This window comes from Monodon monoceros, unplaced genomic scaffold (genome assembly GCF_005190385.1).
Source record: "Monodon monoceros isolate NGI ecotype Baffin Bay Population unplaced genomic scaffold, NGI_Narwhal_1 Super_Scaffold_12, whole genome shotgun sequence".
In the NCBI taxonomy this organism is placed as follows: domain Eukaryota; kingdom Metazoa; phylum Chordata; class Mammalia; order Artiodactyla; family Monodontidae; genus Monodon; species Monodon monoceros.
In genome coordinates this window covers 45,964,937-45,983,818 of record NW_021703768.1, presented here as the reverse complement: position 1 = coordinate 45,983,818, position 18,882 = coordinate 45,964,937, and the positions used below count along the sequence as shown (strand labels likewise).

Genomic DNA, 18,882 nt, shown 5'->3' with positions numbered 1-18,882 from the left:
CTGTCTCTCTTGTACTTTTAGTTTATACTCCAGAGTTTTGCATATGATGCTTTATAGACATTCTAGGATTGATTAAGTTGTTTTCAAAGACTGTAAACTTCTTGAAGGTGGAAACCTTGCCTTTCACTTCTCTGTATCCATCAAAGGGTTGGGTAAAGTGATTTCTGTCAACTGAAACTCACAGTTTGATCTTGCTGGTTGAGTTGTCACAGTGGCCATGCCCAGGACTAGCAAAATTAATGTTCTGAGAGCAAAAGCAGGAGGGAAAAAAATTCACAGTACTGAAAATAAGTACTATCTAGCTTGGGAAATGCTGTGCTTTCTCCTTAAATCTGACTTGAGAAACAAATATGAAGTAATTAAATGTTTCATTTGTATTCAGATTTAAGCTGTGTTTATATAACGTCAGAACTGGTCAGTTCAGTATCACTTTAAACAAATCAGTAGAGAAATAATAACGAGTGACGGTGACACACATACAGCCCATATCTTATATCAGAAGCTGCCGGTATCACTGGGCAATATCCTGAGGAAATTATATCCCAGTATTTTTTTTTTTTTTTTTGCGGTACGTGGGCCTCTCACTGTTGTGGCCTCTCCCGTTGCGGAGCACAGGCTCCGGACGCGCAGGCTCAGCGGCCATGGCTCATGGGCCCAGCCGCTCCGCGGCATGTGGGATCTTCCCGGACCGGGGCACGAACCCGTGTCCCCTGCATTGGCAGGCGGACTCTCAACCACTGCGCCACCAGGGAAGCCCTATCCCAGTATTTTAATAACAGCTCTCCATCCATGGATCTAATGATTTATAATTGTTTTGTTACAGGGCAGAACATCAATTTTATGAGCATTTAATAAACAGGCTTATGGGTTTGCCTTTCCTGTGCAGTTCATGGCTCTATCTAAATGCACAGATGGCTCCAAAACACCAAGAAATACCTCAACAACACAGCTGACTGCACTTGGGCAGATTAACACTTACCAGTGGCTGTTGAGAGGAGCCCAGGGGTCCAGAAGATGTTTTATCTTGTCAGTATGCCGGTATATTTCATTACCATGTCAGGGCACCAAAAGAAAGTTCTTCATATAAGTATCTGCCTACATTAGAACTGGCAATTTATGGCCCCAAAAGTATATGTTCAGTTCCAGAAAGGATGGAATTAGGTAGATGAGGTCAATAGTATTGGTAAAATGCAGGAGACTGAGAAAGAAAAATGACATACTATGTGTCAGGCACTATGCTAGGAACTTCATAAATATCATTTTATTTAATCTTTACAAAGAGAATAATAAGCAAAGTCTTATTATTATTAGCCTCAGTTTATAGGTGGAAAAACTAAGGCACAGAGAAGTTAATTTGCCCAAGGTCACACACCCATAAGTCTTAGAACCGAGATTTAAACTCAGACAGCCCTGCTTTGGATTCCATTTTTAAGCACAACACCACTATATGATATTGCCATCTTAGGGGAATTTAAATCCAAGTAAGTCTAGAATAGGCTTAAGGTCAAACTAACACCAATGTGTTCAGGCAGATTAAACATTTTAGTTGATACATTTGTGAAGATAACAATACAGTAGCAAAAGGAAGCTTCTGTGAAGTCAAATTAGACCTTCCAGCACCCTTATGCCAAAGCTCATGCATATTTTTTTTTCACGATACCTTTTTTTTAATCATCTTTATTGGAGTATAGTTGCTGTACAATGGTGTGTTAGTTTCTGATTTATAATGAATCAGCTGTACATATACATATATCCCCATATCTCCTCCCTTTTGTGTCTCCCTCCCACCCTCCTTACCCCACCCCTCTAGGTGGTCACAAAGCACCGAAAGCTCCTGCATATTAACACAAAGATACTCTGAGCCACTTCGCTCTCAGTTCAGCTAAGATCAAATAATTTGATATACAAAACAATACAACAAAAGTAAAACATCGAAATGGGAGAAGAAAGCAACTAGAAACATGAAGGGGGACAGGGTGATATTAAAAATAGAAATATATAAGTAGATCCAAGACTATGGAAGATATCATCTGGTGACGGTTGAGTAGAGTGGTAATCCCCAAGGGACTCATACTGATAATCCTGAGAGTCAAGTCCAAGACAAGTTCACTTATCTTTCATGTTCTTAGTTTTGTGTAAGTAAATGCACAACACAGATTAGAAAGATTTTCATTAAAATATGTAATTTGTTTAAGATTTTGGCAATTTAAACATTCAATTATCTGGAACCTCACATATGTAGAACTCCCATTCTCTGCTACCAAAGGTGGCATTCCCATTTTTAGAAGGTTTTAGAGCAGCAGTCTTAAGCCAGAAGTCCCTGTAGGAAGTAGGATGACAGGAGAGTCATGAAAGACACCAATCTGGATAGAATATATTGTCATGATATATTTTTGGAAAAAATTTACTCTGTTGATTTTTGCCTACTTGCTGATTTATTTATTTTTTAATCAGAGAGTTATAAAGTTCAAAGTTACTCTAAAAGAAGTAGAAAGAGCTCTGTGACTAGGAGGAAATTACTTAACCTCTCTGAGTCTTAGTTTCCTCATATCTTTAAAAGAGCTATATTAATACCAACATTTCAAGGTTGTAGTACGAAACATAAAATGTGCAAAGCGGATGGTCCAGCAATTATTCAAAAGTGGCACTTCTAGAAAAAGGATGTTAAGAGAAAAGCCTCCAAGGCTAGGTGGCCCATACTCAGCTCTGCTAACTACTTGTTAGCTATGTGACCTTGGGCAAACTATCTACACTCTCTGTGCCTCAGTTTCCCTATCTGTGAACTGTAGATAAGAACAACATCTATCTCATAGGTTTTTTATGAGGATTAGATGACTTAATACCTATAAACACATACAGCAGTACCTGGAACATTAGCAATCATTGAATGTCAATTTTGGTTTTGTTTTAGTTGAGTTCATCCCCTTCCTTTTCAAGATGACATAACTGATACCTAGAGAAGTGAAGACATTTGCCCCAGGAATCCAATCTCCTACCCCCAATACTCCGTCTTCTCCATCCCACTGTCTCATCACACCTTTGTCTGCACGCTCCCAGTGGGCATTCCTCTTTTGCACTAGTTGTAACTGCTTCACATCAGCCACATGTCCTTCATTCTCTACAGACATGCAGGTAAAATTTCCACAAATGCAGACCTGAATTGCTGTGATGCTGATTGAAGGTTAAACTTTAGGTTCCTTCCAAGGGGGTCCAGAAATGTGTTCATCTGCTTTATGCTACTTTTGCAAAAGTAAGGTGTTTTTGTATCTTGTTCCTTAAAGATGATTGCCAAACTGTAAAAGCTTCGGGCCCTAATAATCTAAATCCACAGTTGCTCAAATGGAGGGCAAAACAAGATGAAAGTCAGGATTTGAAAAACAAACAGTAGGCAATGAATGCTCTATATAAAGCTATGGTGGAAAAAAATCAGAAAACAAAGACTCACTTTTGAAAAACTTTCACTTTTTCAGAGACAGGGAGAGAGAAAGCTCCTTGTTTTTCAAATAGCTGGCTCCTTATCCTCTGTGTCTCAGCTCAGTTATCTCATACAAACCCACCTTGATCATCTAACAAAAATATTCTTTCCCTCTTCTGATACTGTTTTGCATTTATCAGATTTTTCTGATGATTTCTCCATAGCACTATCACAATCTATATTTTTTCTGTTATTTACGTTCAACCTCAAATTCATTCACTGTGTCTGGCACACAGTAAAAACTCAGTAAATGTTGATCAAGTGAATGAATGAATGAATAATTCCTTTTCACTCATCAGTTCTTGGCTCAGATATAGATGCTCTCAGGAAGCCTTGCTAGAGTCCTCAAGACCGAGTTAGGCAACTTTTCTGTGTGTTCTGTGGCCCCTACCTCCTGGGAATTTATTATAGAAGATGAATTCCCTCTTCTCTCATCTACTGCCCCGTCAGATGGTTGGCTCCTAATGGCCAACCCTGTGCATCCTTCACTATTGCATCCCAGCACCTAGTACAGTGCCTGGTACATAGTAGGCACCCAACAAATATTTGGTTTGATTAAATTACTTGATTGGGTACAAAAGTCTGAAGGTTGGTACACTGTTTACAAAAGAAGAAAGCTAACATTTATTGTTAATTTTGCACCTAGTATTGAACTAGGTATAAGTATTTATTATAGCAAATACTTAGCAGCTAAGGGGTAGGTGTTATCTTCTCTTGTTTCACAAATAAGTAAATGGAGACATAGGGAAGTTTGGGCTTGAGGTCACACAGCTAGTGAGATCAGGGTGAGTATTTGAGCCACAGAGTCCCCGCCTGTGCCACTGAGCCACTCTGCCCCTTGGTGGCAAAACAGTTACTGATCCGTGGGGTGATCTTTTCCTGCATGTTTGTTTTCATGTCTTCCCACATGGCTGGTAAGCTCTATTAGGCCAGGAACAAGGTCTGTACCATCCTTTGTATTTTGTCAATGCTCAGAAGAGTGGTTTAAACACAGCAGGATGCAGGAGTCACTGCTTCCAGCTGTCTGACTAAGTGAATGTTTGCATCTTGACATTTTGCACACAGTATCAACTTCTTGTCAGGAGTGAAACTAAATCTTGCCTTTCTCAATATCCCAGGAAAAGCAGATGCTAAGTTAGAAGAAATGTGATGGGAGGAAAAGACCATATAAATGACAGCACCAGGAATGGTCTTAGCAGCTGTCACTGGTTTCTGTGGTTCTCTTAAGGATTCTCCTGGGCAGAAAATGTTGGTTCCTTATCCACAGACTAGAGGGTTGAACACCATCCTGAAATCAATGGACAGAGTGACTAGGCTAAGTGAGCACCAAATGCAAAGATTACAGTCAGCACTATTTTCCTGCAGGTATTCATTCCATTTACTCAGACGCTTCTTTCCAAATACTCTTCTTTCTATGCACACTCCCCAGCGGTGGAAACAGGCATTCCAGAAATGTGCAAGAAGTGAATGGAATATGTTCCAGTCCCTCCTATTGTGCATATCTATGTGTTTTAAACACAAAACAGATAATGCACAACCTGTTCATGCTGGCAGATAGTAAATTTCAAGCAAAATAACTGATTCCTTTCTGTACCTATAAATAATTTCTTGGAACAGGTAAAAAGGGAATATTGAAAGTTGTCAAGCAATTACTTAGTGTGGAAAGGGTACTTGCTGGGATTAAGATATGTAGGATTACAGGGAGCTGGAGATAAGACGGAGAAGTAGAAGGACTTGAGCTCACCTCCTCTCACAAAAACACCAAAATCACAACTAACAGCTGAACATCCATCAACAAAAAAGACTTGAACTTAACAAAAGCAATATTCTCCATCCAAAGGCAAAGAAGAAGCCACAACAAGATGGAAGAAGGGGCGCATTCGCAATAAAATCAAATCCCATACCCTCCAGGTGGGCAACCCACAAACTGGAAAATAATTATATTGCAGAGGTTCTCCCACAGGAGTGAGAGTTCTGAGCCCCAGATGTGGCTCTTCAGCCTGGAGGTGTGGCATCAGGAGAAGTCCCCAGAGAATTTGGCTTTGAAGGCCAGTGGGGCTTGATTGCAGGAACCCCACAGGACTGGGGGAAACAGAAACTTCACACTTGGAGTGTGCACACAAGGTATCATGCACGCCAGGACCCAGAAAAAGAGCAGTGACTTCATAGGAGCCTGGGCCAGACCAACCTGCAGGTCTTGGAGGGTCTTCTATGGAGGTAGGGGGCAGCTGTGGCTCACTATGGGGACAAGGACACTGGTGAAAGAGGTACTAGGGAGTACTCATTGGCATATTTGAGGCTACCATTTTGACACAAAGACCTGGCACCACCCAACAGCCTATAGCTCCAGTGCTGGGATGCCTCAGGCCAAACAACCAACAGGGCAGGAACAAAGCCCCACCCATAAGCAGCAGGCTGCCTAAAATCTTCCTGAGCCCCCAGCCACCTCTAAACACACCTCTTGATACGGCCTTGCCCACCAGAGGGACAAGACCCAGCTCCACTCACCAGTGGGCAGGCACCAGTCCCTCCCACAAGGAAGCCTGTACAAACCTCTTAGACCAGTCTCACCCACCAAGGGCCACACAACAGAAGCGAGAGGAATTACAACCTGTAGCCTGCAAAACAGAAACTGCAATCACAGAAAGTTAGGCAAAATGAGATGGCAGAGGAATATGTTCCAGACAAAGGAACAAGATAAAACCCCAGAAGAACAACTAAGTGAAGTGGAGACAGGCAATGTACCTGAAAAACAATTCAGAGTAATGATAGTTAAGTTGATCCAAAATCTAGGAAAAAGAATGGAGGCACAGACCAAGAAGATACAGGAAATGTTTAACAAAGAGCTAGATGATATAAAATACAAACACACAGAGATGAACAATACAATAACTGAAATGAAAAGTAGACTAGAAGGAATCAATAACAGAATAAATGAGGCAAAAGAAGGAATCAGTGAGCTGGAAGACAGAATGGTAGAAATCAATGCCATAGAAGAGAATAAAGAAAAAAGAATGAAAAGAAATAAGGACAGTTTAAGAAACCTCTGGAACATTAAACATGTGAACATTCACATTATAGGGGTCACAGAAGGAGAAAAGAGAGAGAGAAAAGGCCTGAGAAAATATTTGAAGAGATAATAGTGCAAAGCTTCCCTAACATGAGAAAGGAAAAACTCACTCAAGTCTAGGAAGAGCAGAGAGTCACATACAGGATAAACCCAACGAGCAACACACTGAGACACATATTAATCAAATTGGCAAAAATTAAAGACAAAGAGAAAATATCAAAAGCAACAAGGGAAAAGCAACAAACAACATAGAAGGGAATCCCCAGAAGGTTAACAGCTAATTTTTCAGCAGAAACTCTTCAGGCCAGAAGGGAATGGCATGACATATTTAAAGTGATGAAAGGGAAAGACCTAGAACCAAGAATACTCTACCCAGCAAGGCTCTCATTCAGATTCAATGGAGAAATCAAAAGTTTTACAGATAAACAAAACCTAAGAGATCTCAGCACCACCAAACCACCTTTACCACAAATGCTAAAGGAATTCTCTAGGCAGAAAAGAAAAAGACACAACAAGAAACAAGAAATTTACAAATGGGAAAGCTGACCAGTAAAAGCAAACATACAGTAAAGGTAGGAAATCATCCACACAGAAATATGATATCAAAATCAGCAATCATGAGGAGAGTACAAATGCAGGATATTGGAAATGTATTTGAAATTAAAAGACCAGCAACTTAAAACAGTCTTGTGTATACATATAGTCTGCTATATCAAATCCTCATGGTTACCACAAAGTGAAAATCTACAATAGATACACACAGCAAAAGAAAAAGGAATCCAAACACAACACTAAAGTTAGTCATCTAATCACAAGAGAAGAGAACAAAAGAGGAAGGGAAGAAGAAATGACCTACAAAAACAAATCCAAAACAATTAACAAAATGGCAATTAGAACAAACATGTCATTAATTACCTTAAATGTAACCAGATTAAATGTTCCAATCAAAAGACATAGACTGGCTAAATGGATATAAAAACATGACCTGTATATATGTTGTCTACAAGAGACCCACTTCAGATCTAGGGACACATACAAATAGAAATCAAAAGAAAGCTGGAGTAGTGATACTCATATCAGACAAAATAGACTTGAAAATAAAGGCTGTTACAAGAGACAAAGAAGGACACTACATAATGATCAATGAATCAAAGAAGATACAACAATTGTAAATATATTTGCACCCGAGGGGTGGTGGTGTGATGAATTTGGAGTTTTGGATTGATATATATATACACTAATATGTATAAAATGGATAACTAATAAGAACCTACTGTATAAAAAAATAAATAAAATAAAATTCAAAAAAATATATATATATATGCACCCAACATAAAAGCAACTCAATATATAAGGCAAATGCTAACAGACATAAAAGGAGAAATCAACAGTAACACAATAATTGTGGGGGATTTTAACACTCCACTTATATCAATGAACAGACCATCAAGACAGAAAATCAATAAGGAAACATGACACATTAGATCAGGTGGCCTTAATTGATATTTATAGAGTATTCCATCCAAAAGCAGCAGAATACACATTCTTCTCAAGTGGACATAGAACATTCTCCAGGATAGATCACATCTTGGGCCACAAAGCAAGGCTCAGCAAATTTAAGAAACCTGAAATCATACCAAGCATCTTTTCCAACTGCAATGCTATGAGATTAGAAATCAAATATAAGAAAAAAAATTGTAAAAAACACAAACATGGAGGCTAAACAATAGGCTACTAAACAGCCAATGGGTCACTGAAGAAATCAAAAAGGAAAGTAAAAAAAAAATACCTAGACATAAATGAAAATGAAAACATGATGATTCAAAACCTATCAGATGCAGCAAAAGCAGTTCTAAGAGGGAAGTTTTTAGCAGTACAATCATACCTCAGGAAACAAGAAAAATCTCAAATAAACAACCTAACCCTATACCTAAAGCAACCAAAGAGAGAAGAGCAAATAAAACCCAAAGTTCGTAGAAGGAAAGAAATCATACAGATCAGGGTAGAAATAAATGAAAGAGAGATGAGGAAAACAATAGAAAAGATCAATGAAACTAAAAGCTGGTCCTTTGAAAAGATAAACAAAATTGATAAACCTCTAGCCAGACTCATCAAGAAAAAAAAAGAGAGGGCTCAAATCAACAAAATTAGAAACGACAAAGGAGAAGTTACAATGGACACCATAGAAATACAAAGGATCATAAGAGACTACTACAAGCAATTATATGCCAATAAAATGTACAACCTAGAAGAAATGAACAAATTCTTAGAAAGGTACAATCTCCCAAGACTGAACCAGCAAGAAATAGAAAATATAGACCAATCACAAGTACTGAAATTGAAACTGTGATTAAAAAACTCCAAACAAACAAAAGTCCAGGACCTGATGGTTTCACAGGCGAATTCTATCAAACATTTAGAGAAGAACTAACACCTATCCTTCTGAAACTCTTCCAAAAAATTGCAGAGGAAGGAACACTCCCACACTCATTCTATGAGGCCAGCATCACCCTGATACCAAAACCAGACAAAGATACCACAAAAAAAGAAAATTACAAACCAATATCATTGATGAACATAGATGTCAAAATCCTCAACAAAATACTAGCAAACTGCATCCAACAATATATTAAAAGGATCATATACCATGATCAAGTGGGAGTCACCACAGGGATGCAAGGGTTCTTCAATATCTGCACATCAATCAGTGAGATACACTGCGTCAACAAACTGAAGAGCAAAAATCATATGGTCATCTCAATAGATGCAGAAAAAGCTTTTACAATATTCAACACCCAATTATAATAAAAGCTCTCCAGAAAGTAGCATAGAGGGAGCTTACCTCAACATAATAAAGGCCATATATGACAAACCCACAGCTAACATCATTCTCAATGGTGAAAAACTGAAAGTATTTCCACTAAGATCAGGAACAAGACAAGGATGTCCACTCTTGCCATTTTTATTCAACATAGTTTTGGAAGTCCTAGCAACAGCTATCAGAGAATAAAAAGAAACAAAAGGAATCCAAACTGGAAAAGAAGAAGTAGAATTGTCACTGTTTGCAGATGACATGACACTATACATAAAAAATCCTAAAGATGTTACCAGAAAACTACTAGAGCTCAAAAATGAATTTGGTAAAGTTGCAGGATAAAAAAGTAATACACACAAATCTATTGCATTTCTATATACTAACAATGAAAGATCAGAAAGAGAAACTAAGGGAACAATCTCATTTACCATCACATCAAAAACAATAAAATACCTAGGAATAAACCTACCTAAGGAGGCAAAAGACCTACATTCCAAAAACTGTAAAACGCTAATGAAAGGAATCAAAAATGACACAAACAGATGGAAAGATATACCATGCTCTTGGACTGGAAGAATCATTATTGTCAAAATGACTATGCCACCCAAGGCAACCTACAGATTCAATGCAATCCCAAATTACCAATGGCATTTTTTACAGAACTAGATCAAAAATCTTAAAATGTGTATGGAGACACAAAAGACCCTGAATAACCAAAGCAATCTTCAGAAAGAAAAACAGCCCTGGAAGAATCAGGCTCCCTGCCTTTAGACTATCCTATAAAGCTACAGTAATTAAAACAGTATAACACTGGCACAAAAACAGAAATATAGATCAATGGAACAGGATAGAAAGCCCAGAAATAAACGCACACACCTATGGTTAATTGATCTACAACAAAGGAGGCAAGACTATACAATGGAGAAAAGACAGTCTCTTGAATAAATGGTTCTGGGAAAACTGGACAGCTACATAAAAAAAATGAAATTAGAGCATTCTTTAATGCCATACACAAAAATAAACTCAAAATGGATTAAAGACCTAAATGTAAGACCGGATACTATAAAACTCTTAAAGGAAAACATAGGATGAACACTCTTTGACATAAATCAAAGCAAAATCTTTTTAAATTTGTCTCCTAAGTAATGGAAACAAAAATAAACAAATATGACCTTATTAAATACAAAAGCTTTTACATAGCAAAGGAAAGCATAAACAAAACAAAAAGAGAAGCCCCAGAATGGGAGAAAATATTTGCAAATGAAGTGAATAGCAAGGAATTAATCTCCAAAATTTACAAACAGCTCATATGGTTCAATATCAAAAAAACAAACAACCCAATCAAAAAATGGGCAGAAATTCTAAATAGACATTCTCCAAAGAAGACATACAGTTGGCCAAGAGGCACATGAAAAGATGCTCAACATCGCTAAGTATTAGAAAAATGCAAATCAACACTACAATGAGGTATCATCTCACACTAGTCAAAATGGCCATCATCAAAAAGTCTATAAGCAACAAATGCTGGAGAGGGTGTGGAGAAAAGGGAACCCTCCTGCACTGCTGCTGGGAATGTAAATTGGTACAACCACTATGGAGAACAGTATGGAGGTTCCTTAAAAAATTAAAAATAGAGCTACCATATGACCCAGCAATCCCACTTCTCAGAATATATCCAAAGAAAACCATAATTTAAAAAGATACATGCATCTCAATGTTCACTGCAGCACTAATTACCATAGCCAAGGCATGGAATCAACCTAAATGTCCATCAATGGATGAATGGATAAAGAAGATGTGATACATATATACAATGGAATATTACTCAGCCATTAAAAGGAATGAAATAATGCCACTTGCAGCAACATGGATGGACCTGGAGCTTATCATACTAAGTGAAGAATGTCAGACAGAGAAAGACCAATATCCTATGATATCACTTATATGCGGAATCTAAAAAACATGATACAAATGAACTTATTTACAAAATGGAAACAGACTCACAGACTTAGAAAACAAACTTAAGGTTACCTAAGGGGTAAGGTGTGGGGAAGGGGAGGAATCAATTAGGAGTTTTGGATTAACATACACACACTACTATAGATAAAATAATCAACAAGGACCTATTGTAGAGCACAAGGAACTCTACTCAATATTCTGTAATAACCTAAATGGGAAAAGAATCTAAAAAAGAATAGATATATGTATATGTATAACTGAACCACTTTGCTGTACACCTGAAACTAACACAACATTGTAAATCAACTATACTCCAATATAAAATAAAAATTATTAATAAAAAAGATATATAGGTTTACAGATTGGATCCCCTGAAGATCTCTGACAGATCACTTGGCCTCCTTTTACCTCATTTACAAGTGTGGTCAAGTACATGGGCTTTGATTTCAATCCCCTGGTTCGAATCCTGCTTCTGACATAACCTAGCTAGGACCTTGGGCAAATCCCTTTATTTTTCTGCTTCTCTGTTTCCTCATCTATAAAATGGGGCTATTAATACCACCTTCCTTCATGGGGTTTGGCAAAAAATAAATTCTAAAAATGCATATAAACATAAAATGCTTATTTATGGGTCAACACTGGGTTCATTAAGTGATGCTATTATCAGTTGTATGTTTGAGGTCTCTAAATACTGAGACCCAGAAATGCACTGAGTCCGCAGTGAGAATGGTTGAAAACATAAGCATTTGTCAGAGTGGAATCAATGACAGAAGCCACCCCTGGGACTCCAAGAACCTGCCTTTTGTATTAAGCATGTCTTTTACTTTCTGTATTCAGATGCTTTGACAGCTGGGGCCTTATGGATCCTGGAGGGACTGCCCTACCCTGAGTTACTCAATTCTTTTTTTTTTTTTGCATACTCTCCCGTTGCGAAGCAACAGGCTCCAGACGCGCAGGCTCAGCGGCCATGGCCCACTGGCGCAGCCGCTCCGCAGCATGTGGGATCCTCCCGGACCGGGGCACGAACCCGTGTCCCCTGCATCGGCAGGCGGACTCCCAACCACTGCGCCACCAGGGAAGCCCTACTCAATTCTTAAAGACACTAAACAACTCACTGAAGCTCACTTGCCAAATGCAAACCACCAATACAGAGCTCATAGGGCTTGCTCCATCTTGGGCTCTCACACTATGAGCCACTATCCACCTGCCCTAATTACCCCAGGCACCTGACAACTTAGGGAAGTCTTTATGCCCCAGGGTCTGCTGCAGGTATTCAAACTAGCCAGTCCTAAGCCTGCTTACCCTGCCTGGCCCATTCCTTATACAGAAACCACAATAGAGGCTCTTGTCACATTCCTCCCGCCCCTCCTTCTGCCTCCTGACCCACGCAGGGGATTCCCCTCACTCCAAGTGCCCCCCTCCCCGAGCCCATGTGTCTTTCTCTTAAAATCTGTGAGCATAACGAACTACTATTTCAATGGCAGTTGTCTCCTGACCTGTGGGCCTCGCCACACCTAAATAACAATAAAACCTATATTTTAAAATACCGTCTTCCTCCAGGACTGGGCTGGGGAAGCAGGGCTTGTATTCTCTCAGTTTACTCATCCATCTCCTGCATAAGACCGTGATATAGCTACCGCCTATGTATATGGTTGCTGTATGGGAATCAGAATTTCCTTTGGTTGCACGTGGACCAGAAGCACATGCTTGACAGCAGATGACACCTTTGTGAAAAAGAAAAGGCACCCCTTCCTGGAACTGAGCACAGCTTAGCATGTGGCGCTCTGGGTGAACAGCCTCACTTGACCCCTGGTTGGTGTCTTTGTCCAGTGCACAACATGTGCATCTGTATGCGGCAGCCCTGACCTCTGAACACACTGAAGATGTTTCTTATTAACTCAGGCTGGCCAGGGCTCAGAAATGAAGGTGGGAAGGAGAGGGGTAAAGGGGAAGGAGGGAGAGAAAAGACAAGGAGTGGTGAAGGGTGAGGGTGGGAAAAAGAGAATGCAAAAATGATAAAATGCTAGTTCTAATTCCTAAGGAAACAGTGATCTCTGCCTACCTGCCCTCTGCTCACTTTAAACCTATATTCTCTAACTAAGCTACAAATTTTTCAAGCTAAGTCTTTCATTAGTTAGAGTCAACCTTGATTTTTGGACTTGAACAATGTAGATCCAACTGAAAAAGGAGACCCATGTGCTGTCTTTCTTTCTTTCTTTTTTTAGCATCTTTATTGGAGTATAATTGCTTTACAATGGTGTGTTAGTTTCTGCTTTATAACAAAGTGAATCAGCTATACGTATACATATATACCCATATCTCTTCCCTCTTGTGTCTCCCTCCCTGCCACCCTCTCTATCCCACCCCTCTAGGTGGTCACAAAGCACCGAGCTGATCTCCCTGTGCTATGAGGCTGCTTCCCACTAGCTATCTATTTTATGTTTGGTAGTGTATATATGTCCATGCCATTCTCTCACTTTGGCCCAGCTTACCCTTCCCCCTCCCCGTGTCCTTAAGTCCATTCTCTAGTAGGTCTGCGTCTTTATTCCCGTCCTGCCCCTAGGTTCTTCATGACTTTTTTTTTTTTTTTTTAGATTCCATATATATGTGTTAGCATGTGGTATTTGTTTTTCTCTTTCTGACTTACTTCACTCTGTCCATGTGCTTTCTTTACACAAAGGAAGTTGCCTTTTATTCAGGGGAACCACACTGTCAAACCTGGCTCTCTACACAGTCTAGTTTCAAGAATTACCAGCACTCTTTACTTTACAGATTGCTATAGGCGTCATAGTTCATATAGTAGTAATCTAGACACTGAAAATAAATACAGTACTAAGATATTCTTAGTAATGGTTGCTATATTATTTTTCAATCTTCTTATTGGGAGGAAATCCACTCTACATAGCCTTTCCCAAAGCTAAACTACTTTTAAATTAGAAGCAAAATATTACAGACTCCAGCTGTGAAATATTTTCCTCTAAGTAAAGTGAAAAACCCATGCTAGATTTTTCTCCAATATATTCTTAACAGCATTAGACACAGAAAATGAAAGAACCACCTCTAATACTTGACACCTCAAAATTTTTGAAAATTTTTGACTTGAGAATCATAAAAATGATTATAAAATAAAAGTGCAATAAGAAATGTTAATGTAGTGAACGACAGAGGGATTCATAAATGTACTAAAGGAAAATAAGGTTTGTAACTAAGTACAAATGAACAATGTTATTTCTCTAGACAAGTTTATTCCAAAGCAGTAGTGAACTTCCACAGAGAGGAGGCGTAACACAGCCAGAAAGAAATGTCAATGTTTGTAGTAGCCGTTAAAAGCTTTCTTTAAATGTGGACTGTTAAAAATCCAGTTTGTGGTCTCAGAAACATCCCCCACAGCACATGCAAAAAGCAACCCATCAAGTAGAAAAACTGGGCAGTCTTCCCACCCAGGTTCTTTCTTCCTGACCTTTTAGAAATACTACTTGAAATCTGGGTTCAAGTTTGATGTTCCTATGCCTGATGGCAACACTGGCAACCAGGTATGAGATTTATCCCAATTGACATAACACAGCACTTACCTTGAGAGTGAACTTGGTGTACTAGCAACTGGACTGGCTTAGCTAGCAGGAGACCTGGATTTTAGACTCTACTCTGGCACTAACTGTAAGGTAAGGTCAAATCACTTAGCCCACCATATATCTTCATTTCTTAACCTGGAAACAGTTCTATTTACGGGCAGTTTAAAATAGAGTCATCAGAGTCATGTTAATATCTGTAGCCTGTCTTGGTTAAGGTAAAAATGCATTGGACTAATCCATGACAGTTTTCATTACTATGAAACAATTTTGCTTCTCTTCCTTTGAAATATATAATAGTGTGATAGACCAAGGAATACATATTTGGTCTTCCTGGTTCCTGACAAAGAGCTTCTACAACCCTTGGAATTTCCTAAGAGATGGGGGAAAAAGGATCATCTTTTGTTATTCATAATAAGCCCCTTTCAGCCATACCAGAGTTCATGCTAATGAGGTGACTCTTGGTTAGCCCCTAGATAGCTTCAAAATGGGGGCTGATTACAACATCGTAAATCAACTATACTCCAATATAAAAAAAAAAAAAAAGAATAGGGGATGATTGTTAGAAGAACAAACCAAGTGATCAAAATGTTGGAACTTTCAGCCCTACGCCTGCCCTCTGGGAGGGGAGAGGGTCCGAAGACTGAGTTAATCACCAATGGCCGAGGATTTCATCAATCATGCCTATGTAACGGGAGCTCCATAAACATCCGAAAGGGTGAGGTTTGGAGAGCTTTGGGGTTGGTGAATATATCATAGTGCTGGGGAGACTGCATGGAAGCTGCTCCCACCCATCTCCACAACAATTTGCCCTATGCTTCCCTTCTATCTGGTTGTTCCTGAGTTGTATCCCTTTTAATAAACCGGTAATAGTAAGTAAACTCTTCCTGAATTCTGTGAGCTCTTCTAGCAACTTATCAACCCTGAGGGGTGGGACTGTGGGACCTGCAAGTTTATAGCCTGGAGGTCAAAAGCACAGGTCACCCAGATTTGTGATTGATATCTGAAGTGGGGTGGGGAGAGGAGGGATAAGCTTATGGAACTGAGCCCTTTACCTGTGGGATCTGTGCTAACTCTGGGTAGTGTCAACATTGTATTAAATTACCGGACACCCAGTTGGTGTCTGCATAGCAATGAAGAATTGCTTGGTCTGGAAAACCCTGGCATTTGGTGTCAGAAGTGTTGCAAGTAGAAACAGATCATAGTATAGGCTAAGATAGCTGTGGATACCTTAATGAATTCATTACACATTAATATAAGTGCATAAAGATACTATAAGCTGGAAAAAAACAGTTCACGTTCAGTTATTTAAATACGAGACGGCAAACCATCAGTGCCAGATACAGTCCCAAATAAATAATTTGTTTAAGTCATAAACAATAAAAGTTGTACACACCTAAATATTTTCTAGTATACTTACATTATGGCATAAAGCAAGAACCCCTAGAATTATTGTGGGAATGTCTAGACTTAGGCAACCACCCTGTTGCTCCTTATCCTGTCTCCCCCTGCATGACTCAGTTCATCGGGATGGTCAGACTCTTTTAAAAATATCTTCTTCAACATCCCAGGATACATTGCCTAAGATCACCATCTTCACAAAAGCACCACCATATTCAAGAAGACCTCTTAATTAGGGCAGCATGGTGAAGGGGAACAAGCCAAAGCATTAGAATCTGATAGACCTAGCCTGGAACCAGCCTCTTGCCACATATGACCCTGGACGAGCTATTTAATTTGTCCGACTTTCAGGTTTCTCGGATAAAATAGGAATAATAATAAATACAAAGTTGGGTTGTTGTGGAAATTAGAAATAAGGTATAGATGATGCTTGGCATAGTTCTAAGTTCAATAAATGTTAGCTACATATAATATTTATACAACTTGATATTTGCTTATAGACATACATATACAGTTACTCCGTGAGTATTCATTTCTTTCTCCAACTATACTACAAGTTCAATGAGCACAAAATCTTTGCAGAGTACTGCTTGTGAATGGTTCACAATATAGTAGACCAGTTGGTATAAGGTAGTGTAAAATCTATTTTCATACCCCTAGAATCACAGGTACATTAAGAGCTCCCAATAGCCATAAGAGGAAGAAATAAGATTGTTTTGATTGCAAAGAAAACAGTGGCCATCAGACTACCGTTGTGACTGAGGAAGGTCTGGGTGAAGGGTTCCTGAGTGGCTGACCCCTGAAGGGAGTGTGGGTATCCACAGAATGGGAGAATGAAAACCCTGGAAGGAGGTCCCAGGCTGGACAGAGCTGTGAAGAGAGTTGGAGGTTTTGGGAAAATGGTGGATTATGGATGATTAGAGACAGATTTATATGTCCCAGGCTTTTGAGTGAAGTTATGGAAATTGAGAAGCATGAGGAGGTATTAGAGGAGAAGCAGCCCAGAGACCTGAGTTGGCATTTGCTTGGCTCAGAGAAGAGCAACTTTCACGCAGAAGTAAGACCTGGACAGAAGTAACTGAACTTCAGTGTCCAAGAAAAGTACAGGAATGAGCTGTGGCCTGGTACTAGCACTGAGGGTTTTGAAAAAAAAATTTTTGTAAGTATGACAATATAATTCTCAAAAAAAGTATATTATTTGAACTTTTTCTGTTTTACATTAAGGACAGATGATTTTATACCTCTACAAAGCATTTCTGTCAAAAACCTAAACTGAGAAATTGCTAGAGATTATAGGATTGAATTTATACACCATGTTGATGTTTTACCTAAACAATCACAACAACCACCTTTAAACATCCCTAAGATATATGGCAGGAGCCGTCAGACAGAGGAATGACACTTCTTTGATATTAACAGAAAGAACATGGTCGCAGAGGTAGGAGATGTGTAGTTACCAAATTAATTTAATTTTCAATTCAACAAAGCCCCTGAGAGTTAAGGGACCTTTCTTAAGCCTGGATATGAAAGTTATCTTCATATGACAATTGGTTGCTTAAAGCTCAAAAGGAAGAGAATGTGAAGCAATAAACACAGCTCTTTCTATCAGTATCAACAGGGCTGCCTGTTTCTAAAGTATCTAAAGAGGGACCCACTTCCCAACAAAAATGTCTTTCGGGACCAGTAGAGCAGCGATGGGGACTGGGCCTATTTTTCCAAGTTCTTTTCTTTTTTTTTTTTTTCTTTTTTTTGCGGTACGCGGGCCTCTCACTGTTGTGGCCTCTCCCGTTTCGGAGCACAGGCTCCGGACGCGCAGGCTCAGCGGCCATGGTTCATGGGCCCAGCCGCTCCGCGGCATGTGGGATCTTCCCGGACCGAGGCACGAACCCGTGTCCCCTGCATCAGCAGGCGGACTCTCAACCACTGCACCAGGGAAGCCCCCAAGTTGTTTTCTGAGTTCTAATTGACTTGGAAGACTCCAGAATTAGAATAAGTAAAATAGCAACAATCTCTTGTAAGCTGCCTAAGAAGATACCTACCTGTGTATATACCTGCATCTTTAAATTTTACTCCTAAGAGCTTTAAGATATGAAAGGACATCTGGAATATTTATAATGATATCTTAAGGGCTCTTTTATTAAAAAAAAAAAGTTTAAACGTTTTACTCTGAGATTTGTCTTTCTTTCAGCTTTCCATATTTGAGGAGGCAGGCTTATCATCGGTCCTACAGATCAACCATGGCGCCAGTACCAAATGGTAGTAGACATCAGAATTGTCTCAGAAGAAGGCAGAAACCTCACCTCTTGGGAAATGCCTTTTTAAAGCTCAAATCAATTTGAGTGGCAGAGGTATAAATGAACAGGGAAAGGGGACCAAAACTAACTGTAAAAACATTCTACCATTGTACCCATACATTGCATGATGTACATAAAATGCTTACTACATAACTCTCTCTTGGTATAACCAATTTTTTTTTGTTACTTCAGCTCTTATATTACCTTGAACGTGTACCCACACACACTTTTTCTTATGTTGCTCACTTGCTATTCTCCTAAATTTATCCCAACTATTTAGTTAAGGAATCTCTGATCTT

The 18,882-nt window shown here is 39.2% G+C and overlaps 1 protein-coding gene across 1 annotated transcript in view; it reads right to left on the bottom strand.

Annotated features, from left to right (window-relative positions):
• RAB3C (RAB3C, member RAS oncogene family) overlaps positions 1-18,882 on the bottom strand; it is a 304,692-nt gene that overhangs the window by 257,712 nt on the left and 28,098 nt on the right. The gene's annotated exons all lie outside the window — the stretch shown is intronic.